Source organism: Tiliqua scincoides, chromosome 3 (genome assembly GCF_035046505.1).
Source record: "Tiliqua scincoides isolate rTilSci1 chromosome 3, rTilSci1.hap2, whole genome shotgun sequence".
NCBI lineage: Eukaryota > Metazoa > Chordata > Lepidosauria > Squamata > Scincidae > Tiliqua > Tiliqua scincoides.
Genome location: NC_089823.1, coordinates 99,145,972 through 99,166,538, shown reverse-complemented (window position 1 = coordinate 99,166,538; position 20,567 = coordinate 99,145,972). Strand labels below are relative to the sequence as shown.

The window sequence follows — 20,567 nt, the reverse complement described above, 5'->3', positions numbered from 1 at the left end:
GGCAGAATGGACTTGGGAAGTGGGGGAGGTGCATGTGGACTTGTGCCAACATTATAGCTGGGGCAGGTCCAAGTAGACCCAGTGGGCTGACACAGACTTACCCCAGGACAAGGAAACAAAATGATTCTTATCCTGAGGAGACCTTAGGCTGAAACTCCCCCATGGGATATAGTGGGTGCCATGTTGGTGCAGCTGCATCACCATGCAGGGAGTAGGATTGGACTGATAATTTTGAATCAGAGTAGTTGGATATAGGCCCCAATCCTGCAGGAGCTGTCAGCGTGCAATTCCATCAGTGTTACGGACACAGCTTCAAGATGCACAAAGCAGCCACCAGTGCAAATGGCCTTGTGCTCACAATAGACTCACAGCACCATTTGATTAACAATGTGTCATGTTTTCCTCCTTGGGAAGCATTTCTACTGGTTAAAACCCTTTTTGCATTCCTCAAAATTCTTCGTATGTTCTGCCCCGTCTCAAAGTTCCAAATCTGCCTTGAAATTTCGCTTTAGGCAACACTCACTGACGCGTCTCCGTGGAATGAAACATCAAGCGCTGTACACCGAGACCTGCAATGTATTTTAAACAGGAGCAGAATAAACAGATAGGCCACACACAGACTGAGATGTATATGCAGATTCAAGAGGGGTAGATGTTTCCCATGCTCATGTTTTTACATAATAGGAAAAGGAAATCGAAGAGTGAGCCCAGCTGTGTATGTTTAAGGAAAGATTCAACTTGCCATGTCAATGGGCAATATTCCATGACCTGAAGCAGCCTTTATGATCCAAAGTCGAAACTCAAGGTTACATGTCTGTCCTTTTTTAGCTTTTGTGGATTCCTCCATGTACTGAAGCTAAGATATATTAACTAAAGTTTTGCTCCCATTGGTTATTACGTATCTGGCCATACATGCAGCTATGGTATAGTTTATCTATAAAATGATATTTAGAAAAGCGTAGTACAAATCTAAATTAAACCGTTCAGGGTGTGTGTGTGCATGTGTTTTCAATCCATTATTTAATTTTTTTAAAAACGTCTAGGTTATTTTAAAGTTCTGGTCAGAGCAAATGAGTGATTCTTAACAGGTTGACTGCAATATTTCCTAATATATCACTGCAAGACCTTTCAACATTCTAAGACACTCTTCCCTTGTTATAGGAACCAATTTTCTTCCTAAGAACAACCCTTATAATGACAATCTGGATGATGAGTGCAATTATTACATTAATTTTAATGGGAAAAATTCCAGCTTGATCCAAAGTCACCCCAAAATCACCCTAAATGCCTAACAGCATAAGGAACAAGTTGTGAGGCATTTAAAAAAATCAAATAAAATGCATATAATAATTAATAACATTAATTATTAATAATATTAATTATTAATAATTAATATCATTATATGGCATCAATAAAATGCTGGTCAACAAATGAAAATGTTTCATAAGTTCTAGCATCACATTGGGAAGTGTAGAATTCAAGCTTTAGTTGCAAGCTATGAGCAACTCTCTTACATTTCACCTGTTTTTCCACTTTTCCCATGAGTTTTTCAGCTTCTGCTCTTTAGGACCTATATTCACAGTAATTTGTAGGAACTGTTAGCCAAGTGTCTCTTCAAACTGGGAAAGGCCATGCTGCACAGCCTGCCTCCAAGCGGGCCGCTCAGAGGCCAGGGTTTCCCACCTGTTGAGGTCCACTCCTAAGGCCTTCAGATCCCTCTTGCAGATGTCCTTGTATCGCAGCTGTGGTCTACCTGTAGGGCGCTTTCCTTGCACGAGTTCACCATAGAGGAGATCCTTTGGGATCCGGCCATCATCCATTCTCACAACATGACCGAGCCAACGCAGGCGTCTCTGTTTCAGCAGTGCATACATGCTAGGGATTCCAGCTCGTTCCAGGACGAGGCAAAGAGGCAGAGAAGGAAGGCCCATAGCCAGGGAGACAGACCAGGGACAGACTGCACTTGCTCCCAGTGTGGACGGGATTGTCACTCCCGAATTGGCCTTTTCAGCCACACTAGACGCTGTTCCAGAACCACCTTTCAGAGCGCGATACCATAGTCTTTCGAGACTGAAGGTTGTCAACTCTTGTAGGAACACAGCACAAAAACAGATACACTGTAAAGGAGCATGCAATGCACACACCTTGAGAGTGTGAGGATGCATTACCCATCAGGTAGTGCATTTCACACAGTGGAAGATACCTTTTCCCAATCCTCACTCCTTCCTGGGAGGGTCTTGAAGAGCACTTCACCTAAAGCCAGAAGGAGCATACCTTTGAAAGGTGGATCTTGTGACCTACCAGGAGGAGAAATAAAAAAATTTGATCTGACCTCCTGGAACTCCCTCTTGGGCATACAAGGTAAATTTGTCCCCATCTCTGTGGCCAGAGCTTAAAGTAGAGGAAAGGACTACCCATTGAGAAAGATGGAAGATATACCTTATCTCCATAACGGATTTGATCATTTTTCTTCCCCCACTGTTCTCAGACCTTATATTGAAAAACTTGATATGGGAAAAGAGGGATGGTCTTAATATGTGCACTATGGCTAAGTGAAAATCCTTGTAGTGGATGTACTGATAAAGAGGGAAGAGTGGTGTTAGGAAAAAAAAGACTTTTCTAGCTTAACTTAGCACTCTATGAGCTATAAGTATTGTTTCACTATAAGAGAAAATATATTCTATCCCTAGCTACTATCTGTCCTCTTGCCCAGGTCTGTGAAACTGCTATCAATACTTTCTTATTTACTAAAGAGTGCTCAGCTATGCTTACTGCAACCTTACTATTATGATGAATGACTTCTAATGAAAAAAAAACTTCACACATCTGTATGCTTTACTTAAGGACTTACTGAAATTTTAAGTTTGAAATGTGATGTTTCAGGGATACATTTGTTCATGCCAACAATGTGATGGTCTTCATTGCTTGATATATAATAACTTCTTTTTGAGGTATCTGAACCCAATGGAAGAATGACTTCAATTTTCTTTTCCAAATGCAGGCCAAGTTATTAACCTGGTTGTTAGATTTGAGTGGGTGTGAGTCTCTTTTGTGTTTGCCTATAGACCTGATCCTGTTGGAGAAAAATGAAAAGATTTCTAACATGATTCACTTGTACCAGGTGACATTTCTGACCAATAGTGACCTGCAAATCCTGCCTACATGTTTGTTCTTCACATGACTATAAAGCCACAGAAATAAGATATTGCGGATAACCTGGTCTTAGCAATATTTCAGTTTAACATTGACTATATAGGAATATACTAACACAGTGGTTCTCAAACTTTTAGCACCAGGACCCACTTTTTAGAATAAGAGTCTGTCAGGACCCACCAGAAGTGATGTCATGACCAGAAGTGACATCATCAAACAGGAAATTTTTTAGCAATCCTAAGCTGCAATCCTACCCACACTTACCCAGGAATAAGTCCCATTGACTATCATTGTTAAAAGCATATGCACAGTAGCCTGTTCAAACTACAGATCTGTAACATTTTCCCAAATGCAGTCACATACCAGGATAGCATCAAGTCTAATATATTAAAAATAAAATATTGAAATGAGTGGGGACGCATCTGAAATTGGCTTATGACCCACCTAGTGGGTCCTGACCCACAGTATGAAAACACTGTACTAACACATTCGTGTATGATACACCTTTAAAAGGCAAATGTTTATCACATTTATGACATATTATCAGTTCCACTAAACTATGTTGCTGATTCAGCTCCAGTTATTTTTAAATGAAGTTTTACATTGTGTTGCTTGAGAAGATGACTTCTGGCCATTCTGTTGGTTCACAATAAGTATTAAAAGTTTCTTTATCAATACTTATGAATGAAATTGCACAGACTAAGCCTAAATCTCACAGAGGACACAACCTTGTACCTGGACAGAACCACTTCAGAGTGCAGGTGGGGACTGACATGATTAGATGCATAAAATTAAAAGAAATAAAATTAAAAATCCCTCCAGATAGAGAACTCCACAGAAGCAGTTCAGTGTTAAGAAGAAAAATTCTAGTTTAGCCTTATCCTTTATATCTAGTGTTCTATGTGCAGGGATTATTATTATTTTTTTTGGAAAGAGGACCATTCAGTCATCCAAATCCCTTCCCATGACTTTGATTGGACTGTAGTGGAGAAAGAGAACAGCTAACCCTTTTTCTTTGGGTCATTTATGCTTGTCAGTCTAATTTATGCTTGTAAGTTCAATCTTATTCATTCCACCCTCCCAGGACACAATGGCACCAAAATGGTGACCCCTGCATCCTATCATGGAGGTAGTTGAAGAGGTGTCCTCCAAGTAAGGGTACAACGGTTCCCTTAAGCCTCCACAGAGTGGAGGGCGTCTACTTGAACCTCCACTTTTTAGTGGACATTCACTAAACATTTACTTGGACTTCAACAATTACTTGGACATTTACTTGGACCTCCAAAATCTTAGTGGACATCCACTGACATTGGGACAGTTAGAACAGACAAAAGAATTTCTTTAGCCAGTGTATAAATAGTCTGTGGAACTCCTTGCAACAGGATGTGGAGATGGCATCTGGCCTGGATGCCTTTAAAAAGAGATTGAATAGATATTTGGAGGAAAAGTCCATCACAGGTTACAAGCCATGATGGGTATGTACAACCTCCTCATTTTAGAAGTAAGCTACCCCAGAATGCCATGTGCAAGGGAGTGGAACCAGGATGCAGGCCTCTTGTTGTCTTTTGTGCTCCCTGAGGCATCTGGTGAGCCACTGTGAGATATAGGAAGCCGGACTAGATGGGCCTTTGGCATGATCCAATAGGGCTCTTCTTAAGTTCTAAATAAGTTCTAAATAGCTATTGCAAGTTTCCATGACCTGTACCACAGGTTCAGTCCAGGAAGGGGTTTAGGTTATTCTTTGTGTGTGTGTCCCCCGGCAATCCGCCTTCTGCCTCTCCCTCCCTGCTCTCTCCTGCTCCATTGTGCCCCCTTCCTGTTCCATTCTGTCTTCCTGCCAGCCCTCCCACCTCTCCTGCTGACTTACTGTAGTAATTCAGCTGTGGGAGACTGTAGGCTGGAACGTGTAGGTCTTCCAACTGGTGCTGCAGCATGCTTAGTAGTAAGTACACTGATGAAGAAGTGGGAAAAGTGGAAAGTAGTTGGAGGATACGGTTTTGATAAGAAAAATGAACTACAGTTTGGACCTCTAAGAACTAGACCTGAATGTATTATCAATTCAATTTTCTCAACCTAAGGTTTTAATTTCCATAGAAAATCCATTGGCCAGACTGAAATATACTGGGATCTTAGTGTGATAGGCTACAACACTATTACTGCTTTCTTAATAGTTTCAATCTGGGCTATCTAAAATTAGCATAGCAAGTTGCAATTAGTGTAGAGTTCATGATGAGATCCATGAGCTCCAGAAACTCACAAACCTTACCATTGATGAGATCTGTGACTCTCATTATGTGTATTATAAGAGATGTAGGAAAAGGCAAAGGGGGGGGATCATCTCTTTCCTTGTAACATTTGGAACAAAGGCATACATAATATAAAAAAGAGCTCACAGTACTGCTACTTCTCACCTTCACAACTGAAATAACAGATGCTCATACAAGTGAACTGAACACCAATTCAACCATCGGTCTCGCCCTTCCTGTAACAAAAGCACCAAAAAAACAGTCTTGCAGTGCAATCCTAACTTCTGCTGGACCAGGAAGACCAAGAGGCCTGAGCTGTATCCAGTGCAAGGTTGGAACTGACTGAAGCTCAGCACGAGGCAAAGGGAAACTTTTCCCCTTTCCCTGGGTAAAACAGCAGTAACCCCAATGAGTCTACTTGGATCTGCGACACCTGATGAGGTGGCGCAGAATGGAGCAGCCTGGAGCAGCAACATGCTGCCTGGGAATGGGGCTGGCCCCACCTCCTGCTCCCTGCTGACCCACCCCTGGGAATGCTTGCTGCCTGCTCTCACCCTGCCCCAGAATGCCTCCCTCCCGCCTCTTCCACACCCTCCCCATGACTTCCTAGACCCCTGCACCAGCTGAGCTAGGCTGGCACAAACTCACCTGCCGCCGCCGCCACAAAGGCTGGATCTGGCCTCCGTGGGCTAGCACACCTCCATGTGCTGGCACAGCTTACTCCCACAGAGGCACAAACATGCTTTACAGCATGTTTGCAAAACTCCCAGGCTGGCGCAACGGACTTATTCTGGCCCAGGGCGCAGTTAAGATTGCACCCTTGATTTTTTTTTTTTCCACATTTTTTAAGTTCTGCATGAACTTATTATTTTTTTTTTTAATTCATTTTTTAAAGATCAAAACTACACATAGACTCAGGACCCAATTCTAAGAGACTGCTGCACCATCAGAACTCATGCTTCAATGGCCTGATGACCTTTCTGGTGTCACAAAACAGTGAGGTGGTGTCCGCACTTCACTGCTGCGTGCAACCAGGCCACCACCAGAAAGGGTGAGCAGCAGTGCTACAGCAACCTTCTAGAGCTTCCAGAGTTGGTAAATTTGGTCTCAGCCAAACCCCTGATCTGGATGCCCCACCTAGAGCTTCCCACCTGCCCCCTGATGGCACATTTTATGCCCTGTGCTATCACAGCCACCACTGTTTGGTTGGCAACCTTCAATCTCGAAAGACTATGGTATAAGACTACAGCACCCAGTATTCCCAGGCGGTCTCCCATCCAAGTACTAACCAGACCTGACCCTGCTTAGCTTCCAAGATCAGATGAGATTGGGCATGAGCAAGGTAAGTCAAGTGTTGGCCTGACCTGGTGGGTCCCCTAATGGACGCGGGCCCTCGGTTCAGTGCCTTATCTGACTGACCTCTGATGCAATCCCTGGCTGTGCAAATGCAAAGCGTGCTTCCGTGTGTTGTTGGGCTCCAAGGACCTGTTTTCTATATTCTTTGAGGCTTCATGTGTGCTTTCATGGGAACTCTACAACACAACTTCTGGCTTTTCTTTGAATTTTCAAAGGAATTTTTTTGAAATTTCAAAAGAATCACATGGATGCTATTCAAATATAATAATCCCATCTAGAAGTGAATTTATCCATGGATATTTATGGTGATAGTAAAATTCCTTTACATACGAACCCTTTCCATCCCCAAGGTTCTGATGGGTCAATGGTGGATTCAAATGGACTTTCAGCTGTATAGCACTTATAGCCTACAAAGCATCACAACTGACTTTACTGTGATAAATTTGTACCTGCAAATTGCTCCCATGTTTATCGCCTTCAATATCAATCAGGATTATACTGTCATGATGCAGTTTGACATTTGTATCGACAATGTCCATGGTGAAATAGCAACAAAATAGGCAACGCTTGTTACATTTGGTACACCTCTTTCGTTCACAGTTGCGCACTGTTCTTAATAAATGTCCTTCTTTCCCTTAGTCTACTTTGTTGGCTTGCTCTGGCATCATAAGATAATTTTGGAGGTGTTACCTCTGAGTGATTACAGAGTAAAACAGGAGAGAAAATCAATGCCACACACTTATATACATTTTAATGGTATTATATGAGTTTGTTAGGGAAGGTCTGGACCAGTGCAATATATTGATAAGTGTGGCATCTGTGAACGTGCATACATTAACAGTATCTCTATCCAATCTACTTAAGTATTTTTTTAGAAATTTCATTAAATAATTGCTCAGATTCTCTCCCTCCCTCCCCCATTACTCTGTATTCCCTTGATCTTGCACTTTTTGTATTCTCCTGGTTCTAAAACATTATGAAAGACATCAATAAGGACATTGTGGCAATGCTGTGGAGAGAGGGGAGAAGCATATCTAGCACACACATGGATATCTGAAAAACATGAAATGCAGCATTGAATATATATACCCTTTACTTATTTGTGGTGCATAATAGGCAGCCCAATTCTTTGCATGTTTCCTCAGAAGTAAACCTACCTGGGTTCAATAGGGTTTCTTCTTCAAAAATTATACATAGCAATGCTGTGCGGTCTTATGCAGGTTCATACATAAATAAGTTCCATTGAGTTTAATAGGCCTTACACCCAGCTAAGTGCATATAGGACTGCAGCCTTCCAGCCCAACCTGAGCTGACCAGAGTGCGGGGCTGCCATGGCACCAAAATGGGCTGCTGTGGCATCCAACGTGTCCTGAGCAGCCACTTCCATTTCCTCGGGAGATGGGAACTTTTCTCCCCTTCCCCAAAGTAAGGGACCTCAATGGGTTTTCTTGATTCTTAACTCTTGAGCCACCGCAGAATCGGAGAGTCCCAAGTCAGACCACATGGCCTGACATGGGGCTCAAGATCCAGTGGAGCCGAGCTCCAAAGGTCCCACCCTTCACCCTCCCCACTTCCTCCCCTGCCATGCCTCCCTCCCTCCCTTGACACTTTCAGCTTTTCCTCCCTGCTAGCTTTCTTTGGCCAGTGCTGCCTGATACAGGATCAAGAAAAAAAATGCATTGGGCCAGTTCCAGCTTCACAGAACATCAGGCAGTCTAATTCTATCCCGCACTGGAATGGCAGGCCGACTGGCCTGCGTTGTATCCAGTGCAGGGTAGGAGATGGCTGTTGTGCAACATGGAGTAATGGGATGTATTTTCCTTTAACCTATGTAGCATCACCCCTACGGGGCTACTTGTTTCTGCACCAGTGAAATCTGTGACACAAATCCAAGCAGCCTGATGTGATGCTGGGCTGGCTGGGAGAAGGATTAGGATACAGCCTAGGTTGTCCAGGCTGGTTCCACCCCTCCCAGTCTCCGTCTGCCAGCTTTCTTTGGCCAGTGCTTCCTTACCCTGTCTTCAGCAGCCTGGAGGCTGGATTTGGCCTCTGTGCACCGCGCACATGTGCTGGTATACCCAACTCCAGAGTAGTCGCATTCGCAACACTCCTCGACTTGCATAAGGGACTTATGCTGGTCACGCACACCGTTAGGGTTATGCTCTAAGTTACTCATGTGCTTTACATGTTGTAACAAACCAACTGCACTAACAAGGGGTGAAGATTCTGGATTTAAAATTTCCCGTCTTACCCAAGAGTATCCATAGACAATAAAAGAGAACTCCTTGGCTTTTTATAGGACCAAAAGCTTTCTCAAAATGCATGTAGTTTTTACCCTTTCACCCCCCAATTCCAATCACCATAGTGTAAGGAACGGGGCTCATGTTGTGAAAGTGATAAAGCTGCAGCTACAAAAAATCTGAAGGACCACCACATTTCTTTGTTTTAGGCTTGATATAGAAATCATTCATCTTTTTTATCTCAGGCTGCCTCGGTTCAATATTGCAGCGTAAAGAAATTATACTTCACAACCTTTTGCTGGTTTCTCATTGATCAGTGACATTAATATATCTGCACGTGATACACACAGCAAATTAATATAAATTTGAGCTGCAGTGTGTTTATCCCCAGTAACATATAAACCCGCAGACTCATCCTTTGTGTAGTATTAGTCTTCTTTACCTTCCATCCTCATTTGCTAATGTTAACAACTAAGGGCCCAATCCTATCCATCTTTCTAGCACTGGTGCAGCTGCAATGCGCGAGGTAAGATGCACAGATGCTCCCATACCTTGAGAAGACCTGACCACCACAGTATGTGGCACACATCCCATTGGCACGGCGGCACCGGCACTGGAAAATTGGATAGGATTGGTCCCTCTGTTTGCAGGCAAAATACACAAAAGCATTTCACTTTTAGTTTTAATTTTAAATATTAGTTTTGAATTAAAATGGTTTAATAGCCCAGACGTACACCACTAGGGCAATGAAACAAGCATTTAACTACCATAGTTTTAATGCCATAGTTTTAATGCTACCATTGTTTTGCACACCACACATGTATGCGTACACTCACACACACACACACACACACACACACACACACAAAACACAGAATGTGCTATTTATATTAAAACAAAACCCCCGTTTGGCTACATTACACATTTAACGTAATGTGTAGTTTGGTCCTTAGTGCACCCCTTTAGCCACACAGTCAGTAGATATAGTAGATACTCTTATAAGTTGAGTCCTGAGGGATCAACTCAAAGATCCATCTTTCCCAGCAATGAGTGTCAAACAGCCAGGCAGATAGACATCTTCATGCCTCCCCTTGTGGGCTCTGCAAAGAGACTGTACACCTTGATTGGCTGAACTCCACACTTACTGCCTCTGATCACAAGAACTATCTTGAATAAGCCAGTGATAGAACTATCTTCTATTAATTTGTCTAATCGTTGTTTTTTTAAAGCTAGGGATTGTCAGCACCTGTTGAGTCTGTAAAATCCAAGTTAATTACACATTACATGAAGAAATACTATCTTTTGCCTGTCCTCTTGATCTGACATTATAATATTGGTTTCTGTTCCCCTGGATTCTCTTTTGCTGTATCTTCTTTTGTCATATACCTGTCCTGCTGCTACTTTCACCGCAACCTGATGTTGCGGTAGTGTTATGATTTTAGCAATATCACGTCCTTTTCAAAACTTTTATCTAGGCTCTCAAGGGCCTACCTTCATGCTGAAACTATTGAGCCTAAAGAAGACAATGAATGCTAATTATGATAGTTGGTTCAGCCCTTTTTAGATGGTGGGTTCAGCCCCTAATCTCCATACTTGTTTTGAACATAGAGGGAGGATGCAAGCTTCCATCTGCTGGCCCTGCTCCCAACATCAGTACACGTAGTGACCTTGCGTCCAGCGCCCTCAAATTCAGCTGAATGATGAAAGTGATACTTAGGCATGTATCATTAATAGGTGCTCCTTTCAGATCTTTCATTGAAGATGAGGAGGTTGGGAAATTGGAGCCAGTTGGTGTGGTGATGCTGTGGAAGGGCCACCCCTAACATGCATCAGATGAACACATGGAAAGAAAAGTTCGGAAAAGATTTTATTCATAATTACCAGCAGAACTAAATGGGAAATTTAGGTAAATGGAAAAATAAAGATACTGTTGTTTTCTCCCAAATACTTGAAGAATGACATCTAGGCATTCCCAGACTATTCCCATCTTCCAATGGGAATTGGGGACCATTTTCATTCGAATGTTTCCAAGGAATGGGAAAAAGCTATTAATCTTCACAAAGCCAAGCAGACCATGAAACAGAACTAATATGAGGGTCTGAGCAATGTGCTGTCAGAAAACCTATGGAGATGCACTTCACAATGTCTCCTGAGGAAAGGAAAAGGAAGATAGTGGATTCAGAGAGAGAGCAAGCACATAAATTTAAAAGTTAGCAGTCATTTGTCTCTATCCAGAGTCCACCCTGGTTGGGAGTTCTATCAAATTTCATCCTTGAGGCAATTGTACTCTCTCCACCAGTTTGATAAGGCTGCTGACATTTTACTGCCTCTTACTTAACCTATTGCCTCTCGTTCTCATGGTAATACTGTACACAGTGCTAGGGGGCTACTTGGTGGGTAGTAGTACATATTGAAGTGTACTAAATTACTTTTGAAGTAGTAGCTCCCCCACCATACATGCTCTCCCTCCCCCACCCAAAAAAAAAAAAAAATAAAGGAAACAGCATAATGTTTGACATTCTAGAGCATAATGACATACATTTTTCATCGTTTCTTCTTAAAATGCTCATATGTAATTCAAAAGGATTAGGGCAAGATTTAAAGATGCATTATGTTTTAACTTGCACAAACTAATTCCAGTTGCATTACGGGGTATTGTACATGGTGTATTGAAATCTCAAAGTGATTCGAGACAGCTATTCTGCTTAAAATACCATATGTGATTTACAGCTGATTTTTCCTGACTCTTTTCGATGGAAATTGCCACATTTTTCACATTCCACAGAAACAATAATGGAAATGGAGCATAAGGACTTCTTTTGGGAGTGAATCCCCACAGAAAAGCTATGTAAAGCTTTCCGTCACTAAACCATCTCCACTTTTTGTTCCCCCTCAGAACCTCCTAGAAGCTGCCGCCACATTCAGAAAATAAGCAATAAGAGATTAATAATGAAAAAAGCAAGCTAAAGCATTTAAAGTGGGGAAAACAATCACTTTCCTTCTCATCTCGCAGTCAGGGAGATTAATTTGAACACCTTCCATAAATATAGGCAAGAATGTTATCTAATTACAGATGTCCCTCCCAAGTCATTAGGGAGGCATTCGCTGAAGGTCAAAACTCATCCCAAAATGCTTCAGGAGACATCTGGTGCTTTACCACTTGAACTGCAGGGAATCAAGTATACAGCTTCAAAGGAATTTGAATTTTAGCTCTGTGTTCCCAAAGGCACCTGCTGGAGTTTGGTAGGAAAACCTGAATATAACTAATGGGAGGATTCAGACCAAGGGAGAAAGCACAGGTTGGAAAGGGAGGAACAGGGTATTGAAATGTAGATTTAGAGAGGTGAATAAACTGTGTTGTGTCTTCATAGCTGCAGTTCATCCTCCATTTTGTCTCTTCAGAGTTACAACAGTCTGGCCCTCAGTGCTAGACCTCCCACTATCCTCAGGGGAAAAGGGAAGAAGAAAGATGGAGGAAAGAAAGGGCAGGGACTGCAGAAAAAGAAAAAAATAAAGCCATCCTCAGACATTATACAACTGTGGAGAATCTCTACAGTTTCACAGTGCCTGGGGGTGCCAACAACCTGCTCTTCATAGTCCTGCTTCCAACCTGTACACAGCATTGGTGACAGAAGCTCCACTGGTAACCTATGCCTCATTTTCAGCTTTGACATAGCTCCTTGGGCACATTCAGACTTACACCAAAGGTGAGATCCAAGTAGGCCCATTGGGGACCATTGCACAGTAGGGTACATAAGTAAAAAAAGTATTTGTCATGGTAGAATTAGGGCGCAATCCAGAAGTGCCCATGGGCCGACGCAAGTCCCTTGTGCTGGCCCAGGAGGGTCGCAAACGTACCATAAGGCACGTTTGCGCCTCCTCAGGAGAAAGCCAGACCAGCACTCAGAGAAGCGCCAGCTTGTGGAGGATGACACAAGCCTCCGTGTCGGCTTCCTCCACGAAGCTTGCGTTGGCCTGGCTGGGCCAATGCGAGGCTCTGGGCTGGAGGGAGGTGTTCCTGGGCGGGGGGTGGGCAGTGGGCGGCCCCAAGAGCTGGTGGAGAGATGAGGAGTGGGAGGTGGGGCTGGGATCTGGCAGTTATGCCGGATTCCGATCCCTGTTCCCGGGGAGATCGGAGCAGCTTGAAGCTGCTTCGCTCTCCTCGGACTTGTGCCACCTCAGGAGGTGATGCAAATCTGAGGAGACCCGTTGGGGCAAGGGCGCCTTACCCAGGGGTAAGGGGGAAAGTTTCCCCTTGCCTCTGGCTGAGCTGCCTTGGGCCCCTATTCTGTGCTGAATACAGTGCAAGCCTCTTGGCTTGCCTGTTCCAGCGCAGGGTAAGATTGCGCCCTTATTAGTACTGTGTCATGGTCACCAACAGGCCCATAGCATGCAGTGGAGCCTACTAGTGTCACCGCACACTGTGGGCTAGCCAAGGATAGGATTTGGCTGTTAAGCACTTTTTATTGTTCTTTTCATCCTCATCAAAGAAAGTGATTGATCCTTACAGGGCTTTTTTAATATCAGCAATTATTTTTGTTTCTTTAGGTAACCAGCAGCCATAATTCCATTTCGATATTTTCATGGGAGGAAGAGACATTTAAAAGAAAAAAAAATGTGCAAGGAAAAATTCTAAAATTTATCCTTGCACAAAATTATGAATTATAGACAAGGACTTGGAAGGTCTCTAATTAAAGGATGGTGAATCCCATGGAATTTGAATACATTTTCATTTATTTAGTTCAGGGGTTTCCACACTTTTTGGCAGGAGGGCCACATTATCTCTCTGACACTGTTTTGGGGGCCAGGAAAAAAAGAATTAATTTACATTTCAAATTTGAACCAAATTTGAATAAATTTACATAAATGAATATAGTATTTCAGAAGGAGCTTATATGAATGAATGGTCTTGTAATAGCTCTAGGCATATAAAAGGACCTGTGCAAGGAAAGCTGGCCTTTCCTTTGCTGCCGCTGCTGCTTCATAGATGTGAAACAGCAGGCAGTGGAGGGAGCCCTTGGTCCGCAGCTTATGCGAGAGGTTGAACGGTCGGCTCTTGTGCTGACAGCAATCACATCGGGCCAGCATGGGCTCCAGCAAGTGTCTGGTGGACCAGAGACTCATTGGAGACTGGGATCTCTTTGTGAGCCAACGTGCGGGTCCCTGAGGGCTGCAAATGGCCTCCGGGTCAGGGTTGGGCACCCCTGATTTAGTTAAATGTGTAATCTGATTCTGATAGGTTTGGGGTAGGTCATAAGAGCTTGCACACACTCATGGCTGAATCCTATAGGTCTGCTGTGCCACCTAAACTTATGATCTAGTGGCATAGTATGCTTTATGGTGGTCACAAAACGTGACCTGCCATTCCACCCAGCCGAACTACCACCACAAGTGAGCAGCCACAACCGATGCCAGCACCCTCTTGAAAAGCCCCAGCATTAGTAGGTCTGGATGGGGAGCAAGAAGAATGGGGTAAAGACTGGAGTAGGAAGGGCACGTGTCCAGACTGGAAAGGGGGTGGTATCAGTGGCAGCAACGCTGCTGATATCTTCCCTGCATCCTAGCCTTGATCCTCCTTCCTAGGTCCTTTTGGAATTGTGCCAGCAAAATCACTGGCACAAGTCAGAGGAGATCCATCATGGCATGAGAGACTTACCCGTGGGCAAGGGAACAGACATTTCCTTACCTGAATGAGACATCCAGGATTGTCTCAGCACATGATCTGGTGGTGTGGCTGCATCGGCAGCAGGGGAGATGACAACTTTCAAATGTAGTATGGAGTTGCAGTTTGAGAAATGCAAGTCTAAGTTTCCTTTATGATGCATGGAATAAATTCTGAGGTTCTTTGAAATTGGGTCTGTATGTCCCACTGAAATCAGTAAGATATGTGCCTGTGTTATTGGGTGCAGGACAGTGAGGCAGTTTAAAACCACTTGTCAGAAATTTAAAAAGAAATTTCTAAAAAATGCAAGTGAACCTGAATATCAGAGTAGAGGCATTTTCAACCCAGTCCAATGGGCCATTTGCGACAGTTGACCATCCAATCACCTCCACACACAGCAAAGTATGGAGTGTGTGCTCTGTTGGCATGGCTGCATTCTGTTGAGTTGGTGGGGGATAGGACTGGGCCATTTGCTGATTTTCTGTGGTGGGACAAAATTGAAGAAAAAATGTTTTGAAGAAACAGAATAATGGGTTATTTTAGTCTTTTTTCCTCCTCCTCTTTTAGTTTCAGTTTTGCACCTTCCCTCTATCCACGCTCCTAATTTTGTTATGATTAATTCACAGCCTTCCATAATTTATGTCTTTTGCTTTGGGTTCCCAAGGTGACCTCATCTGCTCTTTCATTTCATTCATTTCTGCCTTGCTTATCACCTAGCTGTTTAATTTCTCCATGGTAAAAGAATACACTGACTCGAAAATCTATTGTCTTTTTGCAATTATATATAATATTTTGCAATTATATATTAGCCCCAAGGATTTAGTCAGTAATTTGCCCTGTTAACCGGGAAAAAAAATCCATGATAAAGACTGATTTAGTAATCCTTGCCAGTGGCCTTTTACGTATTTGGTGGCCCTTCTCAATTTGTTGAGTTCCCCAAGGTAAGTCCAGTTATTTCTGAAAGCTTATAAACTCTGCAGGGCTCTGCAATATCACCTGCAGCAAATTTAGCAAGATGAGTTTTCCGTTTGTCACTTTTAACTTGAAAAGAACACACAGAGAGAGAGAGAGAGAGAGAGAGAGAGAGAGAGAGAGAGAGAGAGAGAGAGAGAGAGAGAGAGCGCCCAGGCAGCACATTTGTTAATTTTAACACTGAAAAATAAATGCTCTCTGTTCCAAGCCTTCATGTATAGCATCACCCAGAAGACGACTGGCGCTGAAGAGCAAAGGTTGGGTTTCCTTTCTCTATAGATTGGTTCAATCTGAAATGACTACCAATGGCCTTAATACATATACTGATTCGTTCACTATGGAATGAAAGAGAAATTCTAAGATTACTTTTAAGGCATGATGAAGTGCAAAAGAATATAAAGCTACAGATTGTAAAGATCTGTCTGCAGGGTTGCATTAATATTTTTGTAAATATTACTATTAGCATGTGTTGGTGTACCTAATAAAACCTTCCATCCTGATTTGTGTTCCACATGTTTGTTTTCCAGGACTAGGAGGTTATTACATCACAAAATAGTTACTACCAGAACCGTTATATCCCCTCATTGTTACAATGGTATAAAATGTTGTACAGTACTTCCATTCCTCCTCTACACTCTCAATCCAGTTTTAGCATGACTTCCATTATTTTCAACTTGTTTTACAGTGCAATCTTATGCATGACTTCTCAAGCACAGGATTCTCATGTCTTCTCAGAAGTAAGATACAGGAACGTACTCACAGGTAAGTGTGTAGAGCAGTGGTTCCCAAACATTTGGAGCTGATGTGTCCTCTGGCAGGTCATAAAGCAAGTAGCTCTGGCCCCTGGAGACCACTTGTGCTGGATCCACAACCCACTCCACTGGCCTCTGCAGACCCCATGGAAATGACTTCCAGCCTGTGGAAGCAAATTGGAAGTTGCATTGCAAAGCAGAAATTGCTTCCACGAGGCATTCTGGAGGCCTGCGGAGGACAGTGGAGGGGGTCGCAGGCCCAGAGCAACCTGGAAACAGCCTTCAAGGGCTCCCAATAAGGCACTGCAGTGCTGCAAAGAGCATCAAGCCATGACCCAGCGAATATGGGGTCACAATCCAGGTTTGTGACTCAGCGCTTGGGAAACGCTGCTGTAGAGGATTGCATTCTTGGTCAATATGCAGATGTATTCCTTTGTTGTCTTTGCAAACCTCCATCTGTTTTAGAATCTCATAGAGATTTCTTTTCAAAGTCTCTTCATTTATAATTACATGTTTCGCACCATCACAGTTAGCAGTTTCTGAAAGGGTAACAGATTTTACTCTGTCCAAAATTTTAACACAATTAATGAAGAACAAAAGACGTTATGGAAAAAAACAGAGGACCAGTTAAGATCAGACTTATCTTGTCCGCCCAGTAGCACATGTTTAAAAACCCACATGCACACAGCGCCTACATATCCTAGCCTCTCCTCTCCCTTTTCTGCTTTCCCCATAACAACAGCCCAATCCTATCCAGCACAGGAGCAGCGGCTCCAAATGCCTACCGCTGCATCCTGTGCTGGAATTGTTAAGGGATCATCCCCGGGACTGCTAGTAATTTACAGCCTGGATAGTAACAGGCCCTGAAGCCTTGGCCTGACTGAGCACAGCACGGCATGTTGGGAGAGGATGATGTAACATCTGGTGATGCATACCAGGTGACAGTCACCTGTATGTCACCCCATGCACCATCAGAGTGACTTTGCACTTTTGGGCCCAGTCTGATTGACTGTAGCTCATATATATTCCAGCAGGGGCAAGCTGGGGTGTGGGAGATGCAGAGTGGAGTTTGTGCCGAAGGCTACGTCAGTGTGATCCATGATTCGTGTGCTATCTGGACTGTTACTGTTGTAGATACTGTACATAGTAAAGAGGCGTTTGGTGGAGGACTTCTGCCTTGTGTCGTCTCCACCTTTGAGCAGGGTGGAGGTCTCCTCAGGGGAAGGGGACCCCAATTAAATCCCCAGCCTTCTCAATGCGGCTTCTTGAGTCTCCACCAGCTATTTTGCTGGCACAGATCCGAGAATCCCCATGGTGGGGATAGGATTTGGCAGAGGAGCCTCCCCAGTCCCATCCATTTCTCAGACCAGTTCCTCCCCCCCCCCATTCTAACCCACTCTCCATCCAGGAATGCCTCCCCAATGCCCATCTGCCATGCTCCCATGTCCCCACAATGCTTGGTGCTTAAGTGTGCTCCACCATCTTCCTGAGCTCCCATGGCGGTTTTCATGGGGCAGCACCGGCCACCAGTGCAGCTTACTCCTTGGGCGACACAAATGTGCCTTATGGCATGTCACATACATGTGACTTATGGCCTGTTTGTGACACCCAGTGCTGGTGTTAGGGTGCAGCACTAGTGTTTGGCTAGAGCAGGATTGGGCTGCCCATGTTCTTAATCATGTGGGATTCATCTGAATAATTCCTCTACATGCCCTGCTAAACCAGTCTGTTCAACCTGCCTCCCCCAACATGATTAGGAAGACTGATTTGGAAAGTGGAGAAAGTCAGAATGTGTACTTGCAAGAACATGCATATGTCTGGTTATGCAGGGTAAGGATCCTGTCTCAAGTTGTGATCATTGGAAGGAAAATAGTACTTATAATGTAAACTGGGCAATACATAAATATTATGACGAGAACTGTTTTAGGTTTCTATTGGCCAGGCATTTAAACATGTAGCTTGGAAAATTGAAGAGATTTGACCATCTTTGGGGAAGCTAAAGCGATAGCTTTTCTTTAAGTCTCATGGGTGTACCAGACACTATTTTTGTTGGAACAAAAGAATTCTTGTACTTTGGTACATGGTATCATTTGCCCTTGTTTTTGTGTTAGGAATTTTGAATGATAGAAAGCTTCTGAATAGAAGATAGTGCTATTGGATCCCTTTGGGCTTTGTTCAAAGGAGGAAGAAATGAAGCCTTGAGGCTGTGCTCTGATGTGTACATCAAAGTGACACTGAGACCTGACAAAACTAAAAGGAAAGAAATTTGCTGTCAAAAATATATGGCTTGTTTTGAATTTTGATGTCTTTGTTGACATCTTCCCAACAAGAGTGTAAGTTGACAGGTTATCCACTGCCTGGCATATTATTATTATTATTTTTTCTCCTTTAGGTGGTATGATTTAAGAACAGACAAGTAGAGGAATGCAGAAATTTGGGAGGTCATCTCCCTTTCCTCTCCAACATTAGGAAAGTGCACTTGTGGTTAACTGGAGAGATGTTCTCAGTCTCAACCGCCATCTTCCCTTTAACCTTTTTTTCTGCCATAGAAGGACATAGCTTATATATACAGATGAAAATAATTTAATTAACAACAGTAAAAACACATCCATTGGCAGCCCAGTCCTACCCTTTTTCCAGCCACAGCATGCAGTCCACCAAAACAGGTTGCAGGCATTGTACGGTGAAGGGGAGCAATTGGAAAGCTTGGAACAATATTTTCCCTTACCCTTCCATAAGCCCCTCAGTCACCTATTGGTCTCCTTAAACTTGCACCAGCTTGTGCAAGTCCAAGGAGACAAAGGGGATGCATCTGGTGGCTCTGGAAGGGAAGGCATCTGTTGCAAGTTTCTTATGCTGGGATACACCCTTCCTGTCCCTCCTGCCTCTGACATGCCCCCAATTCTACCCCATTCCACCCTGTTTTATCCATCCCACCAACTTGTCATTGGAAAACTGGACTGGAGTACCTGACCAGTTTTCTTTGCTTTCTTAAACTCTGCTTTGGAGACAGTGTGCTTTAGGACACAATCCTAACCCCTTACGTCAGTGCTTTCCAGCACTGACATAAGGGCAATGCAGCTCTGAGGTAAGGGAACAAACATTCCCTTACTTTGAGGAGGCCTCTGTGAGTGACACCCGACTGCAGGATGCAGCACACGTCCCATTGGCACCACTATGCCAGTGCTGGAAAGCACTGACATAAGGGGTTAGGATTGCACCCTTAATGTATTTGTGGTTTAGATGGTCATGGACTCTGCTGAGAAATCTCTGTGAGACATAACTGATGAATTTCTGGTACAAGAGACAGACTTTCCTTATGTGGAGACTTATTTGATTGCAGTTGCCTCATGAACTATGAATTATTGAGTCTGATTCAATCAAGGATTCTGATTAGAATTGATTGACTGACTTTACCCCTAATTATCTCATCAAATAGGAATTGTGTGATTTTCCCTTTTCCTATTCGTGTTAGAGATCGCCTCATTACATAGCTATATATGTTTTATCTGATTATCTTATTGATCTTGTGGTTTGACTTACCATACGAAATTTTTAATGAACTGCTTAAGTTTGATGCATTCATTACTGTATATGGAATTAATGTACTGTATATATGGCCCTTTCATAAATTCAGGGTTGAACTGGATTGTACTTGATTACTCAGAGGATAATCAGAAGACATGCTTATGATCTTTCAGGGAAAAGAATGAGGACCCAATCCTATCCAACTTTCCAACATTGATGTAGCTGTGCCAATGGGACATGTGATGTATCCTGTGGTAGGGGAGCAGTCACAGAGACCTCCTCAAGATAAGGGAATGTTTGTTCTCTTACCTCAAGACTGCATCAGTGCTGGAAAGATGGATAGGCTTGAACCCTTAGTCTTTCTAGAAGCTGGTATTAATTTTGAAGTATGGCTCAATTCTTACTAACTTGTGAAGACAGTTTCTCAACAGGATGCCTCAATAGAAAAGTCCAAGAAAGAGAAATAGCATCAGAAGAAAAAGGAGGAACAGGAATTATCATGCATCTCAACTGTAGTTATGAAGGCAGTTATTTCAGAATAATTTTCAGCATTTAAAGAAATGAACCAATTAGGGAAAAATACAAGAGCAGTTGGGCCTGCAAAAAGTTAGGCAATTAACCATGATAAAATGTTACTGGAAAATATAGATACCAAGAA

The 20,567-nt window shown here is 43.2% G+C and overlaps 1 pseudogene; it reads right to left on the bottom strand.

Moving 5' to 3' along the window:
- Nucleotides 1-6,639: 6,639 nt before the first annotated feature.
- On the bottom strand, nucleotides 6,640-6,758 carry LOC136646504 (5S ribosomal RNA; annotated as a pseudogene).
- Between the last annotated feature and the right edge of the window lie 13,809 nt (nucleotides 6,759-20,567).